Source organism: Rhineura floridana, chromosome 3 (assembly GCF_030035675.1).
Source record: "Rhineura floridana isolate rRhiFlo1 chromosome 3, rRhiFlo1.hap2, whole genome shotgun sequence".
NCBI classification, from domain to species: Eukaryota; Metazoa; Chordata; class Lepidosauria; order Squamata; family Rhineuridae; genus Rhineura; species Rhineura floridana.
In genome coordinates, this window is record NC_084482.1 from 213,542,684 (window position 1) to 213,567,747 (window position 25,064).

A 25,064-nucleotide genomic window follows, 5' to 3' on the forward strand; every position below is an offset into this window, starting at 1 on the left:
TGCAGGCACTTCTGACACCTCTCCTCTTGGTCTGCAACACAAAAACACACATACAAGTTAGTTGAAGGCCCTGGGAAAGATGACAACAATGGAGTAATCAGCTCACTTCTCAAAACTTTCTAGGAAGAGCAGAATAGCATTGCATGGGCTCCTGTTTCAATGCTACCATCTCCACATAGGCATACACAATTTTGCACTGGAATTCTTTTAAAATGCCCTTTTACTATGGCTGACGGGAGTATATTCAATCTTGCTCTAGGAAAAGCTCTTCTATATTTAAGAATTATTAGATTTTGTAAATAGGGTGCCAGTGAATTCAGATGACTGAGCAGAAAACTGTTACACTATGGGCAGAATTTTCTTATAGCAGCCAAATTGCTTTGTTGTTCAATGTCATAGAGGCGCAGTTTAATTAGAACTCTTGCTTTGTTAGCCCCTTAGATTGCTGTGGTGATAAACCATACGAGGAGTGCCTTAAGGAGACGCCAAGTATATCTGCACTCTGCAGAAACATGGACCAGGAAAGGGCTGAGTTGGCAAACGCCACACCCTCCACATGAAACTTTGCAGTCATCCAGCAGTTGTTATGGCTCTGAAGCAGCAAGGACAACATGAATGATGCTCAAAAGTAATTGACGAGAACGCCGCCCAAAATGAAATAGAACACAAAAGGTACTTATCTCTTAGATCAAAATCAAAGGGAATGTTCTTGGAGCCCAATCTATGGGACTCCCAGCGGCCTGGGCTGTGGTTCCAGAGACGCTAATTAGTATGATCTAAGCTGGATGCGTGCAAAGTTTGCACTTTCGGAGGGTGGATCAAGCTGTCGAAGGTCTGAAAGAAAACATATAAAAGTCACTGCCACAGAAGGTCTTCTTAACAGTGTCATTCACCAACTCTTGTCTCTGGAATATCTGCTCTTCCTACTCTAGGTAAGTGTATGTATATATACACATTCCCACCGTGGGAATCTCTTTTGTAGAGAGATGCCTATTATTCTGCTGATTCTTAGAGGACAGGAAGGTCATCTGCAAATGAAATTGAAAATATTTGAAAGATTCACAGGTCAAGGATTCAATGGTTTTGATGTTGTAGTTGCCAGGATACATGAAGGAATAACAAACAAGGTGCTGGTGTTGGTGTGCAAAGCCCTACACAGCTTGGGACCAGGTGACTTGAGACCATTTAGATGAACTGGAATTCTCCCCATTCGCTGACAAAAATCATGGACGAATGCAAACTGATTGTCCGCATGCAAAATACAGAGTTTCTGTTAACATAGGGCGAGTATAACATTGTATGTGCAGTGGTGGTGGTGTGGTTGCTCTTTCAGAAACCTAAGGCAGGCCCTTATACCATGATCTGCATGTAGGTGGTGGTGGAATTCAGAGGAGTGATGTTCTAGGGTATGGATGCTCAGCCAGTGCACAAAGATGTTCAAACTTGAGCTGAGGCAATAATTCTGAGAAGCCGTTTTCTGGAAACATTCTGAGATTTTTCATATAGAGGGATTGAAAATGCTGTCAGTTTTGGTCCTCTGAGTTTCTCATTTTTCCAACCTTACATTTAGTTCTCAACATTTTTGCAGCAATTTTCTATTTCTTAAAAAAAAAAGTCCTCATGGAAATTCTCCTGTATATTAGTGCAAATTTCTCCTAATGAGCACATTTTAATTTATTTATTTATTTATTTATTTATTATTTGGTTGATATTGCGCCCTTCCTCCCAGCAGGAACTCATATGTAATTTTGACTCATACATCTATTTATTTGCGCACTTTCCCCTAACAGAACCATTTTCAGAGGACCAAAACTGAACACTTATCTGAGCAAAGGAACACTAACACTGGAAAACATGCCAAACGACTGAGCGTCAGAAATGAAAATGTTGTAAACATCCCTTCCCCTCAAAAAAAGTGGGGCATGAGGGCAAAAGGTGGTAGGAGAGTGCGGGGGAGGGCTAAGGCACTGTCTTGTTTTAATAATGTGAAACTCTAGCACACTATACATTCAAAAATGTTGACTTTGATTGAGAATTTCAGTCAGAGCTTGGAAGATTACTTCTAAAAAGTAATAAATTACAGTTACAATTACTTGGCCCCAAAAAGTAGTAATTGCCGTTACAATTACAATTGCTCTGAAAGTAACTGATTACTTTACTTTTTCTCAAAAGTAATCACTACAATTACATTTCAGTTACTTTTTTAAAAAAACTCCTACAAGGTGCTGGCCTTGGCTGCTGCACATCTAAGAAGCCTAAAACAATATTAAAAATAAACACACACACAGGGGGTAGTAGAATTAAAAAAATTATCCATAAGATTAACATAATGGCATAACAGAATCTCACATCCCCCCAAGCAATGGAGATACCCCAACTCTTGAAATCAAATTTTACACTTGAAATGCTTTTATAATATGTTTCTGTTATGTCTCAAAAGAACAAGATGCTCAAAGAGCATGTCAGACAAGGAATGTCTTTTTACAGTCATTACGTTGCCACCAGTACTGAACAGGCGTTCTACTGCGGCGCTTGAAGGCATGCCTGTATTGTGCTGCAAAAAACACCGCAGCACACGTGGAAAGCCATGGAGTGATGACACTTCCCTGCTGGGAGACCTCAGGTACCTCACCAGTTCCTCCTCAGCAGTGTGCACTGCTGACTTCTTGCAGAAAGTTAAAGAAGTCATCTGCTAAGTCATCTCCTTCCTGGTCTTTATCTGAAGACTGATCACTGTCCTCATTAAGTACACCCATCTTTATTTCAGCTTTCAGCAAGGCTTCCATTGTGTATCTAAGAAAGAGAGAGGATATGTTAACACATATATGTTAGGAAACCATCATCTGCTCTTCATTTCCTGATGCTTGTCATGTCCCCTGGTTCAGGGTCCAGCCTGAGCCTGTGGATGATGACATGGAAGGTAGGAAGGTGACCAAGTCACCACACTCATGGGGCAGCACAGCAGACCCTTAAGGATTACCTGCAGCAACCCAAGGTTGTGATGAGGAGCCCCAGGAAGAAAAGGACCAGCCCCTGCCTGCCACCTTAAGCCCTCTGATGCCTCCCTTGAGACAACATTTCCCTTGGAGTAATCCACCCAAAGGGCTTCCCTAATGTTTTTACTTGTTGGTATGGGTGGTGGCCTGACACGATTCCAGCCAATCTAGTTTGAAGCGAGGGCGTAGGCAGGCTGCCAGAAGAAGCCTCTTGTCCTCCCAGATAGCTGCAAACCGCTTTCTTAGGGCTTCGCGCACACCTCTCAGCAGCTGAAAACAGTATGTGTACCTCTCAGGTTTGTTTTCCAGTCCTTCTAACTTGCGGTCCAGATTGCAGAGCGTTGGTAGCAAATACCCCATGAACATGCCGTTCTCCCGTTGCAGGATATCTAGGGACTGGGCTAGTGGCTCCATAATCTCTGTGTATTCCTGTACCACTTCAATCTCAGCAGCTGTGATCCTGGACAAGGAGCAGCGGTCCATTATGGCATGCATTTTTAGTGGCACAGTTGACAGGAGCTCATGTAGTTGCTTCAACACATCAAAGGTGGAATTCCACCTGGTCTTATTCGGTACCTTCAGATACACACCACATTGCGCATGGATATACTCAGCAATCTGGGCTGACTGGTTCTGCTTGGACCACAACTTGCTGCACTTTCCCATCAAGGAACGAAACTGTTTCTTGAAAGGACCAAGAAGACTACTTCTGGAGGAGTCAGAAAGCATGGCCTCTATGTCTTGTGTTGCCACAAGGTTGAGGGTGTGGCTAGTACATCTCTGGTGTGGTGGTAAAACAAAATCCTCTCCTGAGTCTGCAGCTTCTTCCTCTGCCTCAGGTCCTGTGTCCAGGATCTCACAGATAGGCACAAACTCCACCTCAGCCTCCTCCTCCTCCTGGTTATCACCATCATCGTCACTGGTGCCTGCAGCTTCCACTGGTTCTTTGGCCATGAAAACTCTGAATGCTTTCACAAAGTTGGAGCCATTGTCTGTAGTAGTGCACATAACTTTGTTGTGGATCCTGTACTGCACATGTACATCATGCAGTGCTTTTGAAAGGACATCGTATGTATGGCGCCCCTTCAGACGCTTACAAGCCAAGGCCCCGACCTCACGTTTCAGGGTAGTTGGGTTGATCCAGTGGGCTGTTACCCCAAAGTAACTCTTCTTGCCATTGGTCCAACAATCTGCAGTGGTTGCTATATATGCCACAGCACCCATTCGGTTTGCAAGAGTTTCTCTCATGTGGCATGCTCTCTTCTCAATTCTGTCTCTCAGAGTCTTGGCACATATGATGGTGAGATCTTTGGGGAGTCCAATGCGAACCAGATTAATGAGTGATGGTTTGTCCACAGTCTGAAGTGGTAATGTCTCCTCTACAATGAAATCAATGATTCTCCTGTCGAGATTGCTCTGGGTGACAGGCTCCCTGCCAGATCCCCACCTCTCAAGGGTTGTCTGCTGCTGCTTCAGCATTTTGGGAGGAGGGGTGTCATGCATTGGTTCAGGAAGGCCACGTCTCCTTGCCTTTATTGCTTCTTCAATTGCTCTCAGCTTCTCAGGGTGTGCCCTCTGAGGAAGAAGAACAAAGCATGAATCCAAGAAAAAATGGAAGAGGAACTTCACAATTTAAACATAAATAGACAATGGACACTCTTTGAGGACCAGCATGACAAAGGCTTACCTCAAAATGTTTCTTCACATTGGATGAGGAGGAAACAGCTGATCTCAGATTTTTGATCCTTGGAAGGCAGTAATTGCATCGTACCACAACATTTTTCCCACTCTGGCTCACAAATGTACAAGCTTTCTCAAAGCCAAACCATGGTACTTGCTCTTCTGCAGATGTGGCTGTGGGCAACTGGCACTGCTTCATGCCCTCCTCCTCCTCATGCACAGGGCCTCCTTTCTGAACCTCACTTTCTAGTTTTGCCTCCTCAGGATCAACAAGCTGTGACTCAAGTAGCCGCACTAACTGACTGCTGCTCTCAGCAGCAAAACCTGCAACAGGCGTCTCTGTAATAAACAAGAGATAATGCTCCTATATGGGTGAACTTCAGCTGTGATGTGCCCCCATCTCTTCCTCATGCTGCAAGATCCCCCAGTCAGAGTGGAAGTAAGCAGGTTGATAGCACAATTAAAAGAGATCCTATTTGCATCAGTTTTGCTCACTGAATAACCCTGCCTGGACCAGTCTAACCTACTATCTCACAGGGTTGTTGTGAGAACAAAATGAGACTAGGGTTCAAATCCCCACATAGCCATGAAGCTCACTGGGTGACCTTGGGCCAGTCACTGCCTCTCAGCCTCATGAAAACCCTATTCATAGGGTCACCATAAGTTGGAATCAACTTGAAGGCGGTACATATATTTTTTATTTTGAATATGATGATTATGATAATAAATATGCAGCATTTCAAATTAATTCTGTATGAGAAGCATTCCATGCCAAGCTTGGAAAACCAAGGATGAGGTATAAAATGTAGACAAAAATACTTTTGACAAAATGCCGTTTATCTTTTATATCTATATCTATAATTAGCAAATACAGCTGAATGATGTATGTAAAGTATTTTTTCTTTCCCTTTTCTTTTTTATTAATATTTTAGTACTACTGCTAAAGTTCTGATGAAAGAATAAAGCATTCATTAGCCAAATTCAAATGACAATGGGGTTTACAGGAGTTGTCTCTCTCTGGGACTGGGAATCTCTCTCTTTCTCACAGAACATGAGTTTGAGAGCTGGGGGACTGAGAGGAGGAGCTGCAAGGACCCTACTTCTCACCTCATCTCTGCCAAGAACAAAAAAATCAGCCTTAAGCCATTTCTTATACGCCTAATGATGTTTTATTTTTATTTTTATTATTATTATTATTATTATTATTACTGAGACAGTTTTTGTCCCACATACAATTCAGTCTTGTGATTAAACAGGACAAAAATACAAATAAAAAGAAAGATGGAGTTCAAATAAATATACAATAAAAAGCTAGCCGGCATTTTAAAAGGCAGGAGTGCTCTGTCTGGATAAATACAGCACACATGTATGCATGGGAACAAGGGGGAGAGTTCAAAAAGGGGGGAAGGAAGCGTAGAGCTTGGAAAAGTTACTTTTTTGAACTACAGCTCCCATCAGCCTAATCCAGTGGCCACGTTGCCTAGGGCTGATGGGAGTTGTAGTTCAAAAAAGTAACTTTTCCAAGCTCTAGGCCGAAGTTCCTACTCTGCTCTGAGTAGGCAGAAGGTGCTGCGGGGGGGGCACACACACACACACACACAAATCATTGTCACTCACCTCCACAGCTCTTCGTCATTCTGCTGCTGCCTTCTCCTCCATTGTCCTTGCCCTGGCTTTTTCCTCCGGCGTCCATTTTGTCCTCTCAGCCTATTCACCTCTTCCCTCGTGCATCCTAACACAGATCACGAGGGAAGAGAGAGTCTGCGCAGAGGTCCAATCAGTGCGAGGCACATGTCTTGTGTTCACCAATCACAGCCAGGAGCTGACTTCCCCTTGTTCCCGCCCCCAAGTAACGTGCAACCTAACGTGGAAACGTTAGAGTTGCAGCTGAAAAGTAGGGAAATTACTAGTCGTTCCGTTACTTGCCAAATGTAATGGAATTACCCACTCGTTATTTAAAATTGTAACGAATTATAAGTAACTCGTTAAATATAACGAGTTACTTCCAAGCTCTGATTTCAGTTTATATTTTATATTCTTTGTAAAGCATTTAGAGGGATTTCCCTCCTTCATATCATTCAGTACTACTAAATGTCTAGGAGTACACCTCCATCTCTGCACAAGATTTGTGGGAGGTCTCCATTGGATGGGGAAGACTTAAATCCAGTAGCACTTGGTGGGACAGAGTGACGTGCCATTGCTCACTTGGCTTCCTACATGGAGCCACTGCTGCTAACTGAGAGATTCAGACGTGGTGGAAGTTCAGTGATGGCACAGTGCCACTCTCCCTCTCGGTTAAGGATAGCAACAGCCTCCTGGCAACGTCCTGATATCGACATCCACAGTTGGCATTTTAAGGTCTTTCTAGATGAACATTTACTTTTCATGAAACTATATATCTAAAGTGCTTCAGAGTGTCATTCAGCATCTTGAAATGGTACACCAACAATGGCATAACTTCAAGGGAAAGAATGTCACTTTTTCCAATTAAAATACTATAATTTAGGTTGTTAATTACAGCAGACAGGTTGATGCTGTATCCTGTCCCAATCTTGTCATGGGCTGGATTTACAATGTGCTCTTAAAATTATAATGATCCGGATGTTTTCTCAGAGCAGTGCTAACGCAATATATGGAAGTCGGGAAACAGTATAAATGCTCTCACCATTTCAGCTATTTCCACCAGTGTCTTTTGGCTTGCTGCAGTTTTTGGGGCTCATCTTTTCCTGCTGTTGGTAAGTTGTCTTTACATAAATGCTTTGTGAGAAGAGGGTGGGAAGGTACTCTGTGCCTCTGGAGCATATTTGCTTGGGATTTTGGTATTTGAAACTGAATAACAGAATCCCCAGTCTGTCCCGCTAACCCAACACAAGAGTATAACATTTGATGTGCAGTGATGGTGCTGTGATTGCTCTTTCAGAAACCAAGGCAGGATCTTATACTATGATCAGCATATATGTGATGATAGAATTCAGAGGAATGGTGTTCCAGGGTATGGAATGCTCAGCTAGCTAAGATGTTCAAACTTGAGCTGAGGGGGGGAAAAACCTGAGAAAGTATTTTCTGGAAACATTCTGAGATTTTTCATATATAGGGATTGAAGATTCTGTCAATGATGGTCCTCTGAGTTTCTCATTTTTCTAATCTTACATTTAGTTCACAACAGTTCAGCAGCAATTTTCCATTTTTTTAAGAAAAAATCCTCATGGAAAGACGTCTTGGTCTTTTGCATTCGATGACTCAGGGATATTCCAGGACCTGCAGGTGACGTTCTGTTTAACATAAGAACATAAGAAGAGCCTGCTGGATCAGGCCAGTGGCCCATCTAGTCCAGCACCCTGTTCTCACAGTGGCCAACCAGGTGCCTGGGGAAAGCCCGCAAGCAGGAGCCGAGTGCAAGAACATTCTCCCCTCCTGAGGCTTCCGGCAACTGGTTTTCAGAAGCATGCTGCCTCTGACTAGGGTGGCAGAGCACAGCCATCATGGCTAGTAGCCATTGATAGCCCTGTCCTCCATGAATTTGTCTAATCTTCTTTTAAAGCCATCCAAGCTGGTGGCCATTACTGCATCTTGTGGGAGCAAATTCCATAGTTTAACTATGCGCTGAGTAAAGAAGTACTTCCTTTTGTCTGTCCTGAATCTTCCAACATTCAGCTTCTTTGAATGTCCACGAGTTCTAGTATTATGAGAGAGGGAGAAGAACTTTTCTCTATCCACTTTCTCAATGCCATGCATAATTTTATACACTTCTATCATGTCTCCTCTGACCCGCCTTTTCTCTAAACTAAAAAGCCCCAAATGCTGCAACCTTTCCTCGTAAGGGAGTCGCTCCATCCCCTTGATCATTCTGGTTGCCCTCTTCTGAACCTTTTCCAACTCTATAATATCCTTTTTGAGATGAGGCGACCAGAACTGTACACAGTATTCCAAATGCGGCCGCACCATAGATTTATACAACGGCATGATGATATCGGCTGTTTTATTTTCAATACCTTTCCTAATTATCGCTAGCATGGAATTTGCCTTTTTCACAGCTGCCGCACACTGGGTCGACATTTTCATCGTGCTGTCCACTACAACCCCGAGGTCTCTCTCCTGGTCGGTCACCGCCAGTTCAGACCCCATGAGCGTATATGTGAAATTCAGATTTTTTGCTCCAATATGCATAATTTTACACTTGTTTATATTGAATTGCATTTGCCATTTTTCCGCCCATTCACTCAGTTTGGAGAGGTCTTTTTGGAGCTCTTCGCAATCCCTTTTTGTTTTAACAACCCTGAACAATGTAGTGTCGTCAGCAAACTTGGCCACTTCACTGCTCACTCCTAATTCTAGGTCATTAATGAACAAGTTGAAAAGTACAGGTCCCAATACCGATCCTTGAGGGACTCCACTTTCTACAGCCCTCCATTGGGAGAATTGTCCGTTGATTCCTACTCTCTGCTTTCTGCTTCTTAACCAATTCCTTATCCACAAGAGGACCTCTCCTCTTATTCCATGACTGCTAAGCTTCCTCAGAAGCCTTTGGTGAGGTACCTTGTCAAATGCTTTTTGAAAGTCTAAGTACACTATGTCCACTGGATCACCTCTATCTGTATGCTTGTTGACACTCTCAAAGAATTCTAATAGGTTACTAAGACAGGACTTTCCCTTGCAGAAGCCATGCTGGCTCTGCTTCAGCAAGGCTTGTTCTTCTATGTGCTTAGTTAATCTAGCTTTAATTATACTTTCTACCAGTTTTCCAGGGACAGAAGTTAAGCTAACTGGCCTGTAATTTCCGGGATCCCCTCTGGATCCCTTTTTGAAGATTGGCGTTACATTTGCCACTTTCCAGTCCTCAGGCACGGAGGAGGACCCAAGGGACAAGTTACATATTTTAGTTAGCAGATCAGCAATTTCACCTTTGAGTTCTTTGAGAACTCTCGGGTGGATGCCATCCGGGCCCGGTGATTTGTCAGTTTTTATATTGTCCATTAAGCTTAGAACTTCCTCTCTCGTTACCACTATTTGTCTCAGTTCCTCAGAATCCCTTCCTGCAAATGTTAGTTCAGGTTCAGGGATCTGCCCTATATCTTCCACTGTGAAGACAGATGCAAAGAATTCATTTAGCTTCTCTGCAATCTCCTTATCGTTCTTTAGTACACCTTTGACTCCCTTATCATCCAAGGGTCCAATTGTCTCCCTAGATGGTCTCCTGCTTTGAATGTATTTATAGAATTTTTTGTTGTTGGTTTTTATGTTCTTAGCAATGTGCTCCTCAAAATCTTTTTTAGCATCCCTTATTGTCTTCTTGCATTTCTTTTGCCAGAGTTTATGTTCTTTTTTATTTTCTTCATTCGGACAAGACTTCCATTTTCTGAAGGAAGACTTTTTGCCTCTAAGAGCTTCCTTGACTTTGCTCGTTAACCATGCTGGCATCTCCTTGGCCCTGGCGGTACCTTTTCTGATCTGTGGTATGCACTCCAGTTGAGCTTCTAATAGAGTGTTTTGAAACAACTTCCAAGCATTTTCGAGTGATGTGACCCTCTGGACTTTGTTTTTCAGCTTTCTTTTGACCAATCCCCTCATTTTTGTGAAGTTTCCTCTTTTGAAGTCAAATGTGACCGTGTTGGATTTTCTTGGCAATTGGCCAGTTACATGTATGTTTAATTTAATAGCACTGTGGTCACTGCTCCCAATCGGTTCAACAACACTTACATCTTGCACCAGGTCCGGGTCCCACTGAGGATTAAGTCCAGGGTTGCCATCCCTCTGGTCGGTTCCATGACCAACTGATCTAGGGAATAGTCATTTAGAATATCTAGAAACTTTGCTTCTTTGTCATGACTGGAACACATACGCAGCCAGTCTATGTCCGGGTAGTTGAAGTCACCCATTACTACCACATTTCCTAGTTTGGATGCTTCCTCAATTTCATATCTCATCTCAAGGTCTCCCTGAGCAATTTGATCGGGGGGACGATAGATCGTTCCCAGTATTAAGTCCCTCCTGGGGCACGGTATCACCACCCACAACAATTCTGTGGAGGAGTCTGCCTCTTTTGGGGTTTCGAGCTTGCTGGATTCAATGCCTTCTTTCACGTATAGAGCGACTCCGCCACCAATACGTCCTTCCCTGTCCTTCCGATATAGTTTATATCCAGGGATAACCGTATCCCACTGGTTTTCTCCATTCCACCAGGTCTCGGTTATGCTCACTATATCAATGCTCTTCTCTAAGACCAAGCACTCCAGTTCTCCCATCTTGGTTCGGAGGCTCCTAGCATTAGCGTACAGGCACTTGTAAGCAGTGTCTCTCTTCAAGTGTCTTTGGCACTTGTGGTTAGGCCTGTGGTAATTTTGCTCTTCTGAATTTATATCCTGTGCCCCTGCTCTCACAATGCCTACTTCTAGGCCTACCCCTTTTAAAATTTCATCATTTCTTTGGTCTTTATCCCAGGGGGGAGGTTTATTCCGAACCGGACCTTTCTCAGCTCCTGTCGGGTTTCCCCCCTCAGTCAGTTTAAAAGCTGCTCTGCTACCTTTTAATTTTAAGTGCCAGCAGTCTGGTTCCATTCTGGTTCAAGTGGAGCCCGTCCCTTTTGTACAGGCCCGGCTTGTCCCAAAATGTTCCCCAGTGCCTAACAAATCCGAACCCTTCCACCCGACACCATCGTCTCATCCACGCATTGAGACTGCGAAGCTGGGCCTGTCTGGCTGGTCCTGCGCGTGGAACCGGTAGCATTTCAGAGAAAGCCACCTTGGAGGTCCTGGCTTTCAGCATCCTACCTAGCAACCTAAATTTTGCTTCCAGGACCTCACGGCTGCATTTCCCCATGTCGTTGGTGCCAACGTGCACCACGACCACTGACTCCTTCCCAGCACTGTCTACCAAACTATCTAAATGACGGGCGATATCCGCAACCTTCGCACCAGGCAGGCAAAACACCTTGCGGTCTACAGGCCCATCACACACCCCACTGTTTATGTTCTTAATGATCGAATCACCCACTACAAGGATCCCTCCACCCCCTGGAGATATATCCTCGGCACAAGAGGATAGCTGCTCATCCCCCAAGGAATGGGTCCCTTCTAAGGGATCGTTTCCCTCTTCCTCAGCTGGATGCTCTCCTTCCCCGAGACCATCGTTGTCCATGATAGCAGGAGAGCTATCATCGTTGGAGTGGGACACAGCTATAACGTCTCTGAAGGCCTCCTCCACACACCTCTCTGCCTCTCTCAGCTTTTCCAGGTCCGCCACCTTGGCCTCAAGGAAATGAAGTCGTTCCCGGAGAGCCAGGAGCTCATTGCACCGAGAGCACACCCATGACTTCTGTCCAACAGGCAGATAGTCGTACATGCTGCAGGCGGTGCAAAACACTGGAAAGCCCCCACACCCCTGTTGGCTTCTTACCTGCATAGTTTTGTTTAAGGTTTATTACATCAATGGGTTGGAGACTGCGGTTTAGTTGAGGTCAGGGAACAGACGGGCACAGTGGGGGGCCCTGGCCTCCTCGCCCTGCTGCCGAACTCGCTCTGCTGCTTAACTCACCTTGACGCTTTGTCAGCTGGGGCCTTGACGCTTTAGCAAGGACTGAGCTGACTCTCTCCCTGTATGTGTCGGTGGAGTTTCCTTTTCCCCCTTCTCTCCGACTGGAATTTAGCCTTGTTTACAGTGTCTCCTGAAGCTTTCCTGCTAGGGTGGTGTTGAAAACTAGCTTTCTATAGGCTTCCTTCTCCTAGGATCTGTCTCCTAAGATATAGGTTCTTTCAGGATTTGGCTCCTAGCTCAGGGTGACCTTGGGCTGCCCTTATTACTTATTGCTCTGAGCTGTTTTACTTCAATTAAATAATGGAATAAATGGGAGCTACTTACCCTCTTTTCGCTCTGCTGCTTAACTCGCCTTGATGCTTTGTCAGCTGGGGCCTTGATGCTTCATCAGCTGGGGCTCCCTCTAGCTCGTGGAGCAGGCTCCCTCGCTAGGGTGCTCTGACTTTATATGTGTGGCTGGTTCCTCCCAGCTACTGCTGCCAGCCAATGATGTGTTACTTGAGGCTGATGGCTCAACTATCAGCTGGGGCTTACCTCTTTAGGATTATCTCAGACTTCCTTCCTTTGAAGGCAGGAAGGCAGGCTTCCTTCCATAGCAAGGGGCAGGGCTGTTTAAGTTTTTGGCTGCTTTTAATCTAAGTAAGGGGCTGCACCTTCCAGGCAAGTCTTTTTTGTTTGTTGTTTTCCCACCTAGAACAGCCTGACCTTTCTTTAACCTAGGGAAACAGAGCTTGTGGTTGTGTTTCAGGAAGGCTGAAGCTGCCCTTTTTAGCAAGGACTGAGCTGACTCTCTCCCTGTATGTGTCGGTGGAGTTTCCTTTTCCCCCTTCTCTCCGAGTGGAATTTAGCCTTGTTTACAGTGTCCCCTGAAGCTTTCCTGCTAGGGTGGTGTTGAAAACTAGCTTTCTATAGGCTTCCTTCTCCTAGGATCTGTCTCCTAAGATATAGGTTCTTTTAGGATTTGGCTCCTAGCTCAGGGTGACCTTGGGCTTGATGTAACATGTTCTGCTTGCCCTATTGCTTTTGAAGGTAGCTGTCTCCCTGAGGGACATACAGGTGATACAGCGTTTGCAGTGACAAGGAAGAAACCCAGGATTTCTGAGAGGTCCCTTCATATATATAGATGTGTGTTGTTCCCACTGAACTCTGTGGGAATCACTTTTGAAGAGACATGCATATTATTCTGCTGACTCTTAGAGGACAGGAAGGTCATGTGCAAATGAAATTGAAAATATTTCAAACCCAATTCAAAGATTCATGGGTCAAGGGTTCAATGGTTTTGATGCTGTAGTTGCCAGGATACATGAAGAAATTAAAAGCAAGGTGCTGGTTTCGGTGTACGGAGCCCTACACAACTTGGGACAAGGTTACTTGAAAGGTCATCTTACCCCTTACATATCCTGTTGATCACTGCGCTCTGCAGGTGAGGGCCTCCTGCAGACACCAAGTTATCCAAAGGTCCACTCTGCACAATATAGGAAGTGGACCTTGAGTGTAGTGGCACCGACCCTTTGGAATTCCCTCCCCTTAAATATTATACAGACTCCATCTCTGTTGTCTTTTCAGTGCCTACTGAAGATCTTCCTCTTTCAACAAGCCTTTTAAGTAGAGACCTTATCCCAGTCTGTGTCTGTGTTGGAAATGCTTTTAAAATTGTTTTTATAGATAGTTACTTCTTTTTTAAAATATATTTTAATATGATTTTATTATATATTGTTTTTGAGATGTTTTCAGTGTTTTTTGTGTGTGTTCTGTCTATTGTTTGCTTTCCTCGGCTCTCTCTGGAAGGCAGAGGTAGAAAATTTAACAATAATAATTTCTTGAGAAATAATGAACAGGTTTGATGAACCCTTTGGAATAGGATGGTGGTGACTTTCAAATATGCAGGTTATTGAAACTAGAGGATAATTTCAGCTGTTCTGCATTTGAGACCATTGAAGATGAACTGGAATTTTCCACATTTGGTGACAAGAACCATTGACAAATGCATACAGAATGTTTGTATGCAAAACACTGAGTTTGTGTTAATATTGGGTGAGTATAACTATTTATGTGCAGTGATGGTGCTGAGATTGCTCTTTCAGAAACTCAAGGCAGGGTGTTATACTATGATCCCTTCATGGAATCCATCCATCTCTTGTTTGGCCTTCCTCTTTCTACTCCCTTCTGTTTTTCCCACTATTACTGTCTTTCCTAGTGAATCACGTCTTCTCATTATGTGTCCAAAGTATGATAACCTCAGTTGCATCATTTTAGCTTCTAGTGATAGCACGGGTTTAATTTGTTCTAACACCCAATTCTTTATCTTTTTTGCAGTCCATAATATGCACAAAGCTCTCCTCCAACACCACATTTCAAATGGGTTGAATTTTTTCTTATCTGCTTTTTTCACAGTCCAACTCTCACATCCATACATAAAAATTGGGAATGACATGGTCTAAATAATCCTGACTTGTTCAGTGATACATCTTTGCATATCAGGACCTTTTCTAGTTCTCTCATAGCAGCCCTCCCCAGTCCTAGCTTAATCCTGATTTCTGATAGAAATTTCTCATTACATAGGTAGTCCATATTTTTTCTGTACATCAGAATCCATGTTCTTAATAATATATTCCCGTGGTCATATATGAGACTATAAATCCTATGTTCCCATGGTCATTCTTGTGTCTCCTTTCAATTATTTCAAGCAACACCTTTCCAATATTGTTATATTGTGGTGTTTTTCTGAAAAAAACCCTCAAATAAATAATTTTAAGATGCTTCCCCTCCAAAAATAATTTCTGTACTTTCCCATTTATTTTTATAGAAAGTTGAATTGTGCATCGGTGTCCTATTCCAGATTTCACACCCTAATTCCCTTCTATTCTGGTGTGTCAATGCACAATTAAAAACAAATTTTCACATGGGAGTCTGATTAGATGTCAGCATTAACCTTCCTAACCAATTTCTTTAGCTGTTACAAATGAACTCACACCCAAGTAAGTTGATTCAGTCTCACACCAGCCCTTCTAAGATGTCCACCACTTGAATGTCACCAATTCTCTGAAGACTTTCTTCAGTAGCTAACACTCTCTCCTTTCATGCTGATTGGCTCCTACAGCGTTTGTTGATGTGGGAGAAGGCATGAACAAGGATCTCATTCTCAACCCAGCAGCAAAAAAGGGGCAGAGGGAGGGGTGTGGCTGTGACTATCATGCAGGGACCCGGCCGTTCCGAATTTGCCACTACACTACTGGATGAGTGGATTAACAAGCCATGACATGATTCTCACTTGTGGTTAGGGTTGCATCCCAGGGTCAAGGGTAGCTCATGTGAATGGTCTTCCACCATTATAAATTTTTGCAAAGATATGCAAGCAAGTCAGTCCTTGCCTGGAAACTGGAAGCATCATCACTTTTGCAGGCCTGAAGAATATTCAGAGCTCTATGAAGGGATGACAAGGGGACATTCTCTGCATTTTGGTAACATATCAGTGTTTTACTTCTGTTTGTATGATATTCTAAACTGTTTTTAGAGCTTCTGTTTGCCACTTTCTGACCAGAGTGGATTAAGCACGACAAATTTCAACTAGATCCATGGTTTTCATGGAAGGAATATTTATTCATGTATTTATTTATTTTTTTAAAAAAAGAGGAAAAGTTTCTAGCAGTTCCTGCAGGAGAGGGTGAAAAGTGCAGACATGGTCGTCTCTCAGAGATTCTGGAGACAAGAGTTGGTGAATAACAGTGTTAAGAAGATCTTCTGGGGCAGAGATTTTGATATGTTTTCTTTCAGACCTTCGGCAGCTTGATCCACCCTCCCAAAGAGCAAACTTTGCATGCATCCAGCTTAGTTCATACTAATTAGCATCTCTGCAATCACAGCCCAGGTCGCTGGGAGTCCCATAGATTGGGTTCCAAGAACATTCCCTTTCATTTTGATCTAAGAGATAAGTACCTTTTGTCTTCTATTTCATTTTGGGAGTCTCGGCGTTCTCGTCAATGACTTTTGAGCATCATTCATGTTGTCCTTGCTGCTTCAGAGCCATAACAACTGCTGGATGACTGCAAAGTTTCACGTGGAGGGTGTGGTGTTTGCCAACTCAGCCTTGTCCGGGTCCATGTCTCTGCAGAGTGCAGACATACTTGGCATCTCCTTAAGGCTTTGCTCTTATGGTTTAACACCGCAGCAATCTTAGGGGCTAACAAAGCAAGAGTTCTCATAAAAGAGCACCTCTATGACATTGAACAACAAAGCAATTTGGCTGCTATAAGAAATTTCTGCCCATAGTGTAACAGTTTTCCGCTTAGTCATCTGAATTCACTGGGACCGTATTTACAAAATTAATGAATCAATTAAATGTAAAAGAGCTTTTCCTAGAGCAAGATTGAACAGATTATCATCAGTCATATTAAAAGGGCGTTGTAGAAGAATTCCACTGTAAAATGGTGTATGCCCATGTAGAGTTGGTAGTGTTGGAACAGTAGCCCATGTAATGGTATTCTGTCCTTTCCTTAGAGATTTGAGAAGTGAGCTGATTACTCCACTGTTGTTATTGTTACTTTTGATAGCCTAACTCCATTTTGGTTCAAGTGGAACCCAGGAGGTTCAAGGTCGGGAACTATAACTCCCACCCCCACTCTCTCTCTCTCTCTCTCACACACACACACACAGAATGGTATGGGTGGTTATGTGTTCCAGAGGTGTTGTGCAAAGAACAACAAGGGAGCGTTAAGAAACAAAAATTAACTAAGAGCGACTGGATAAATGTTCTCCTTGGCAGAGTTCCCTCCAGCACAGTAGAATAGTCCTATTGTCCAAAGAAAGTAGCCTAAGTTTTTCAGGGTCAGCAAGAGACATACACACACACACACACACACCACAAACTCACCAGATGCTCAGACCCCTCCATGGCAGGAGGGGAAGAGAGAAAAAGTATTTTTAAGACGGAGGCTTGAATCTAGGAAAAGAAGCTGAGAAGGAGAGGAGAAGGGGGGGCAATGGTGGTCTGCGCTCCAACACGTATAGCCACACTCTAAAACAACACTCTCAAGGCAGGACTGCAGGGAGAGATCCGAGGAGAGAGTCAGGGTCTCGGTGCAAACCTTGAGAATAAGAGATTTTTTCATGGTTTTGGTTCAGAGGTCTTATACCTCTCTCCAGCTGCATTCATCTGCCCATTCCGGGTCTAGGATAGGTCTTCTCTCCCAGGGCCGGTTCTAAAGAGCGGCCAGGTTGGGCACTGGCCCGAGGGCTCTGGATCTACAGGAGCCCCTGAGCAGTCCTTGAGGGGCTCTCTGCTCCCCTTCCGCGATCCATGCCCCCCCATGCCCCCCCTTACCTGTCAGCCGGCTTTTTAGCATTGCCCTTAATGAAGATGGTGGCCACAGCTTCCCTAAGGTACTGAAGCCGCTGCCGCCTTCTTAATCGATGGGAGAGATCTGTGCGCATAGCACGCATGTGTGCCATCAACAAAGATGGTGGTGGAGGCTTCATTCCCCGTAGGGAAACCAGGGCCGCCATCTTCATTAAGGGCAATGGTAAAGACTAGACAGGTAGGGGGCACAGGGTGTGTGTGCGTGCACACACCCACCCACCCACCGGTGCTCACGACAAGCTGATGCACAAGGGCCCCCGCATGCCTGGAGCCGGCCCTGATCTCTCCTACCTGTCACTCTTTATAGTAATAGGGTTCTTTGATCTGTTTAGTTTAAAGTTATGAATGGGTTAGGATATTAATGATTAATGCTGCCACTCACGAAAGTAACTTTGTAATGCTATCCTTCTCTTTTTCTCAATAAAAGAAAGCTTTGCTTTACTCTGGTTTGGACCTGCATTTGGGGGTTATATACGCACCATTCAGTCACTTTTCAGGGCAACCTGCTTGTTTTTATCCCTAGCAAAAGATCCCCCTCCTCTCAAGGAGGTGTGTTTCATGGGCCATGTGGGTGGCAAGTTCACACACTCAGGCTCCCAAGAGCACGTGCCGTAACATTATCCTTCCCAGGGCCTTCAACTAACTTTGATGTGGTTTTACTTGTGCAGACCAAGACCAGAAGGTGCCAGAAATATCTGCAAGATTTTTAGCAGATGCCGTTAGAACAAGATCTTCAATGGTACCTTGATTTTCAATCTGATCTAGGTTGTTTTGTTGTTGTTGTTGTTGATGATGATGGTTTTATTTGTCCATTTCTCTTACAATGATGGATTTTGGATATATCAATCTCACCTGTTGGTATTCACCAGTTCCCTCCGGTATTGGAAGGAAGGTGGGGACATACAGGAGATTATTGAAGAAGTCATGCTAGATGCATGATGGCACAGGGTTCCTGTAACTTGCCAATTAGCGTAAGGGGGAAAAGGGGGGAAATTGGAAGCCTTCTCTTCCTTAGTTTTTAGAGTCCTTGTGATCCAAAATGTTTCGAGCAGAGACAAAGGGAAAGGACAAGACTAAAGTGAACAGGACTAGGGACAGAGCTTGGAAAAGTTACTTTTTTGAACTACAACTCCCATCAGCCCCGGCCAGCAACTTTTCCAAGCTCTGACTAGGAATGGCTGAGAAACTCAACTCAATTCACCTTTAATGCTGAATTTATCAAATTCACATTTCCCAAAATGATATGAGAACTGAAACACGGCCATATTTCAAAATCCCCACTTCTCTGTGTTCTTTTCTATGCAGTCTAACCAACCAGTGTTTTACGAATACCAATTATGTGAAGGGAAACTGTCATCAAAATGAATACATGCAAGAAAATAACATGCAAATATGCATTGTGCGAAGGGAATCTCTTGCAAAATTGTGTACATTAGTGTCAACTGGAGAAATTCACAGGAAAATGTTTGGGAATTTTTGTTACTGTTGAAACCTGGAGAAGTGAATTTAAGACTGGAAAAATGAGAAATGGAGGGAAACATAACTGACAGATTTTTGCATCTCTCTGTACGACACAGTACTACTAAATTTCCAGGAGTACACCTCCATCTCTGCAAAGATTTGTGGGAGGTCTCCATTGGATGGGGAAGACTTAACTCCAGTAGCACTTGGTGGGACAGAGTGACGTGCCATTGCTCACTTGGCTTCCTACATGGAGCCACTGCTGCTAACTGAGAGATTCAGATGTGGTGGAAGTTCAGTGATGGCACAGTGCCACTCTCCCTCTTGGTTAAGGATAGCAACAGCCTCCTGGCAACGTCCTGATATCGACATCCTGAGTTGGCATTTTAAGGACTTCCTACAGGCACATTTATTTTTAATGAAACTATATAGCTAAAGTGTTTTGGAGTGTCATTCAGCATCTTGAAATGGTACACCAGCAATGGGATATAATCAAAGAAAAGAATGTCACATTTTCCTATTAAAATACTATCAATTAGGTTGTTAATTACAGCAGACAGGTTGATGCTGTATCCTGTCCCAATCTTGTCTTGGGCTGGATTTCCAGTGTGCTCTTAAGATTTTAATACCTTAATGATCCAAATGTTTTCTAAGAACAGTGCTGATGCAATATATGGAAGTCGGGAAATAGTATAAATGCTCTCACCATTTCAGTTATTTCCACCAGTGTCTTTTGGCGCCCCATGATTTTTGGGGCTCACCTTTTCCTGCTGTTGGTAAATTGTCTTTCATAAATCCTTTCTGAGAAAAGGATGTGAAGGCACTCTGTGCCTCTACATCATATTTGTTTGGAATATTAGATTGGGAAATTGAATTTGGGAAGAGGCAAATGAGAAAACTAGGGTATTTTGAGATTCGACTGACAGACTTGGTGTGGCTCACCGTAAAAATGGAAGAACATGATGATCACTGGAACAGTGTGATATGTTTCATTCTACCTGGGTGTGTGACCTGATCCAGTGGCATCAAATCCGTTGTTAGCAATGGGCATCCCTACCTAGAGCAAGCTCCATTCAGCTCAATGAGGTTTGCTTCTGAGTAGGCATAGGTAGGATTTCACTGTCAATCTAGGAATATCTGCAAGCGATATGGAAGCTTCCTTTATGTGGGCACAGAGCGCTCCAGTTTGCATCTTCCAAACAACAAGCAAAGGAAAATCTTTGATGGTAAAAGAGTGGTGTATTAGGAGGCTGTTTCTGCTCTACAAAATAAAGGAGTTGCTGGATGTGGGGCAAGAGCAACTCCTGTTTGGGTTCTTTTGTTTGTATTCTAGAAGGGAGAGAGAGTTAGGGTCCTGCAGCTGACTAGGTTTGCCTACCTTTACCTGTGCTCTTCTCTACCGAACTTTCTTCCATTCTAAACTGATATACTCAGGGAAGCTGACCTGCCCCTCCTTCCTTTGTCTTCTTCTTCTTCTTCTGTTCGAGGAGAGAGGAGACAACTTTGACTTTGCTCTCTCTCCTGAGCCATGAGGGCAATACCCAAGTCTGGGCATTGCACCTCCAATTTAGTTAGTTAGTTAGAACTAGGTATACTTTTCCTATCTACTATGCATTTCTATAACGTAGCTTTTTCAATGTGCTAAGTCATATCTCAGTGGTCGAAATGCAGGGTAAAAGCCTGCTATTTACATAAAAACACATACTGGCACACACGCAGCTCAGACCACTGAGGATCACTGCATATATATATTTATATATATATACATATTTCCATCACGGAGTCAACCAAAAATACAGGAGGCATTTTGAAAGGAACCCATCACGGAGAGGCAGCCCTAATCTCTCTGTAAAAGCAAGACATGCTTTGAGACCCCTGCCTTCCTGCCCTTTAGGGATTAGCATTTGCTGACACAATTTAGCCATTTGATATCTCCCTCACCTTCCAATATTAAGCAGGAGGCTTTTTACACTGCCTCAAGATGCAATCTGAAACCCATTCAACCATGCAGTAAGCCCCATTGAATTTAATGTAGGGAAACTTAGTCACCGTGTTCTTGCAGCTACAATGAACACCTGATGGGATTCACATTATTAGCCACAGGTGATGAACACACAGCCAATGGTTCTGCAAAAAGTCATTTCTGACTCGGATTCCAGAGAATGGGGGTTTCCAGAGCAGGTGCTGGAGGGGAGGGAACTGGCCAAAGGGTAGGTGGAGGGAAGCAAGAAAATCAGAGGAAGAGAAGTGAGTTAGCAGGCATGCCCTAGATGAATGGAAAGAGGAGCAGTAGAAATCACCATTGGAGCATGTGTGTTGTGAGGCAGGTATGTGCTGTACCCCCTCCCCTTGCCATAGGACATGAAAATGAAAATGTAAGCATATGATTGTTGCAGGAACAGTGTGATGGATTTGTTTTATCCTTAGTTTATGACCTAATCCAGGGGCAAGAAATTCATGATGAGAGGTGGGCATCAGTTCTGTGCACTGCATGCTCTGCAAGAGGAATGGGGTGATTCAAGTGAGGCTTTCACATGTCCGAGTTGGACTGAACCTTTAACAGCGCATCTCCAGCTGGACTCAGATGCCCCCACATTTAAAATGGGAGGTACTGTGTTTCTACCCCCACCCACCCACTTTCCCTTACACAAGTCAGTTGGGGGAGCGATCTCTGCCAGCATGACGAGGATGTCTTCTCACAAGTCCATGCTGGAGAGCAGACTCCACCAGTCAACATTGGAGGTGTGTGAAAGGTGACGTCTTTTGGTGACCTTTGCCAACCGCAACCTTCACCACCCCTACTTACTCCCTTTGAATACTGTTGTACAGACTTGAAAAGTATTACATTTTTCATCCAGGAGAACCCCTGTGGGTCTCAATCTGAAATGTCACCAGTTTCCACTCCTGTGATACTTCACACCACACCCTTGCACAGGAAGGAAAAGAGAGGCTCCAACGCTTTACCAATATACCTCCTTGCTCTCCACCACACCGCACCCCCATCCAGTGAATGCCAAAGAGCTCCCTCCTCCAGTGCAATCTTGCCTTGCCCTTGCTGCTGTCTGTTCAGCATAACATAGGAAGCAGACATTTAGTGTGGTGGCACCGACCCTTTGGGATTCGCTTCCCTTAAATATTAGACAGACGCAGTCTCTGTTATATTTTCGGCACCTACTGAAGACCTTCCACTTTCAACAAGCCTTTTACATAGATGCCTTCCTAGTCTGAGTCTGTCTTGGAATTGCTTTTCAAAATATTTTTAAAGCTGGGTATCTTCTTAAAATAAGATTGGACTTGATTAGTTTTTAAAGCTGTTTCAATGTGTTTTTTAAGATGTTTTGTTTTCATATGTTTTAGGGTGCTTTTCGTGTTTTTGTTACTGCCCTGGTCTCCTTCTCGGAGGAAGATCAGGTTATAAATTGAATAATAATAATGAAAATCAAACAAGTATTAAAGTGCACGTCAACATTCACAAGCTTAAATGATTCCACTCCCTTTCCCCCCAGATTTTTTCTCGACTGGAAAGTCATCTATCAACATCAGAGTGATGGAAGTGATCCCATCAGGGAGAATATATCTGCCCTTTAGATTTACAATTCATGAGGATTATCGCTATCCCACTGGACCATACCTGAATCCTCTCCTGTCTGGTCGAGTCCCCACATCAATTTTGGAAGTTGGCACATCCCCATTTCTCCTGAGCAACAAACCGGAGCAGAGATATGGAGGGTCCTCAGGTTTTAGCTTTCCTCAACTTTGGTCTCAAATTCATTTGCCACCACTGATGCAACCATGCTCATTTCTTTACAATCCCGGAACAAGATCACCCCTTCATTGAATGGGAACATGATCATCACAGGAATGGAACAGAACGGTACCCGAATTGCACAAAATAGATTCACAGGTGATGATTGTATGGGTTTTGGTGCCAGAAATGTTGAGCCTCTCCATCCAGAGAAACAAGAGCAGACTGGATCATCACATCTGTCACTCATACCTACACCTGCCTGCTCAAAGCACCTCTCAGGTTTCCCTCCAACTCTCTTCGATATGGAGTTTTTTGCTTCCTTTCTTTCAAGCCAACCTGAAGGCATTCTGACCAAAATTCAAGGGATCCCAAATTCACTGCTCATTCTTTGATGTATCTCTGAATATTCCTCAGGTCTGCAAGATTTATGATGCTTCCATTTTCCTGAGAAGCTGTCATTCTCTGTGTACTTATGCCTTGTCTCATTTTACTCCTCATTCATCTGTCATTTCACTCTTCTGCACAAAATGTATTGTTCACCTTTCTGAAGCTGCTCAACATGGAAAGGCTTCCCTACACTCCTCTTTCCCCTACAATAAACCTCATCTATCTGCATCAAAACGATCTGTTGTGGTCCTCTTATGTTTTACTCCTTTGGGGCAATCAGGTTTAGATTCCGGTTGGGTGAGGATTGCTCAAGGTAGAAGTGATTTTAGGAAAGATAGAGCTATCAACACTAAAAGGGTAAAGTCTTAGTGATTGGTCCCTGTTTGAGTAAGGTCTCAAAGTTCAATTCCAGCACCCTTTTCAAAAGGATTAAACATCTGGGTTGAACTCTCCTTCCTCAGATATTACGACCAGAGCTGAGCTTAGTCCAACTATTTCCCCTCAATGTCAAGGTACCTCTCAGGATTGTTGCTGAAATTGGATTGAGGCATCACCATTTCTAGAAAGAGATTCCCTCTAGCATTCTCTAAGCTGATCCTCAATGGATGAATGTGCTTTGACATTGTGTTCCATTATTTCTTGCTTGCTTGCTTGCATTCATATACAGTCCCATAGCTAAGGCTCTCTGGGCAGTTTACAGCAATTAAAAACAATAAGAACAAATATACAAATTTTAAAACACACACAAAACATTAAAAACACTTTCAGTTTCATCTGGAACATTCTGCACCTAGGGATCCCACACAAAGAATATAAGATTCATCAAATGGAACGTCATGTGTCCCAAGGCGCATTGTGGTTGCCAAAGTGTTTGTGGGGTATCCGCCTTGTGCTGCCCTCTGGGGGGCAGGTTTGGGAAATAGCGGCACCAAAGACAGTTGTGGGTGGAAACAGGATGCAACCTTAATAAATACCACAACTAATTGGTGTTGGCATGGCCGTGGAGATAGGGTCGAAGTCTCCTCAAACCACCTGCCTGTTGATTGACAACTGCCTCAGAATGACTATTGAGGAAACCCGGGCAGTTGGCAAGAGTAAAATGGATCCAGTCTGGTGCTTTCCAGGCATCTGGGGCCCCATTAGCAACTGGAGTTAGTTGGCTTCAGATTGGGTCTCCGAGAGAAGCCCATACTATGAACTTCCCTCCAAGGTTATGTTAATTCTCCTGCCCAATGCCATTTCCGCCCCTTCCAAAAGTTGTGAAAAATTATAAGTAATGTGTAATAGTTCTAGCTGTTCACTGAGGGAAAGGAAGAACAACCCTCCCCATGGGAGAGGAAAAAATCCTTTCTGACCCTGTTAACCGGAGACCCCATAAAGTCTCAGCAGGAGCTGGACCCCAAGGGTGGGTGGATTGGGTGAATTTCACAAAGAAGGGGATCCAAGGAGGAGATCTGGGAAGGTGCTGCACCAGCACTTCTGCAGGTCAAGGCACCACCAGCCATGGATTCTTCCCCTTCCTTGCCAGGGCCAGCCCCTTAACCCCACAACCAGGTCTCTGCACACAATGGCAGCCAGAACTTTGTATAAAGAAAGATGTGTTTCCTAGGCCACCTCAAATAAGATTCATGGAACTCACAAAATATTTGATGATAATCACCAAAGAAGACAAATATGTAGAGGTTTGAACTTCCAGGACTCCTTCAGCTAATGCTGTTTGGGTCAATTTCAGAAAGTAGAAATGTTGTGTCTGTGTGGCGGAATACACATTCACATGTGCATGGCTGAGGGTCAGCACTCATGTGCAAATGGACTCCACAGGAAGGTTTCATATAGGGCAACACAAACCCTTCATCCAGCCGGGGTGGCACAATGCCCCACTCGCTGCAGCCCCTCTCCTTCCTCC

At 43.9% G+C, this 25,064-nt stretch overlaps 1 long non-coding RNA gene across 1 annotated transcript; it reads left to right on the top strand.

Annotated features, from left to right (window-relative positions):
* Positions 1–885: 885 nt before the first annotated feature.
* On the top strand, positions 886–23,392 carry LOC133382446 (uncharacterized). Its single transcript, XR_009761970.1, has 2 exons — positions 886–932; positions 22,530–23,392. It is a non-coding gene; the product is annotated as an uncharacterized LOC133382446 (long non-coding RNA).
* Positions 23,393–25,064: the final 1,672 nt, after the last annotated feature.